Below are 920 nucleotides of genomic sequence, written 5' to 3'. Positions count from 1 at the left end.
ACGTGAGACCAAGTTGTTTTCGTAATACCCGTGAGACCACTTTTTTACACTTACAACTTCATAGCAAAACATTATGAAGGCAAAAAATCCGAACCTTCACAGCAAAAACACTATGAAGGTAACCTTCACATTGTTTGCTGTAAAATTTGAAGTGTAAAAAAGTGGTCCCATGAGACAACAGTCTGGTCTCACATGATTTCAAATATATATATATATATATATATATATATACTAGAAGGATACTCGCGTAATAGAACGAGATATATCTTGATTTTTATGTTTTGTTTTATTATTTGTCTCCATCAATGTTATAATACGGTTTTATATAGTTTTGAGAAAACGATAATGTTTTTATTTTTGAATAAAATATACATTTTAAGATATCATAAAATTTTGAAAATATATATATATTGAAATTAGTATCAAATTAACTATTAAAAAATTCTCGTTCTTTTGTGTAATTTCTTTTTATTATAATTTAATTTAAGGTTAATAACGAAATAATTTATTTTTTATTATTAAATATATTTTACAAAGAAAATAATTAAGTGTTTTGTTAGAACTAAATAATTATCCTTCTTATATTTTAGATTTTTTATATTTAAAATGAAATATTTATCTTTTATTTGATTATTTTTATCTGCAGTTAGTTACATGAATTCAAACATAAAGCTTTAATAAGTTGTATCTACGTATAATTACTTGTAATCTTGAATTTCAAGTAATGTGCATCAATAAACAATATTTCATGAATAAAAAATGATTTTTAAGAGTTCTTTATCTATATCGATATAATACGATTTTATGTGGTTTTGAAAAAACGATAATGTTTTTATTTTGAATAAAATATAAATTATAAATATCATAAATTTTTTAAAAAATATATATATAATATTAGTATCAAATTAACTATTTAAAAA

The sequence above is a fragment of the Cynara cardunculus genome (genome assembly GCF_001531365.2).
Source record: "Cynara cardunculus var. scolymus isolate 2C chromosome LG 2, CcrdV1, whole genome shotgun sequence".
Classification (NCBI taxonomy): Eukaryota; Viridiplantae; Streptophyta; class Magnoliopsida; order Asterales; family Asteraceae; genus Cynara; species Cynara cardunculus.
The sequence above is the reverse complement of the archived record's forward strand: the minus strand, read 5'-3'. Positions refer to the sequence as shown.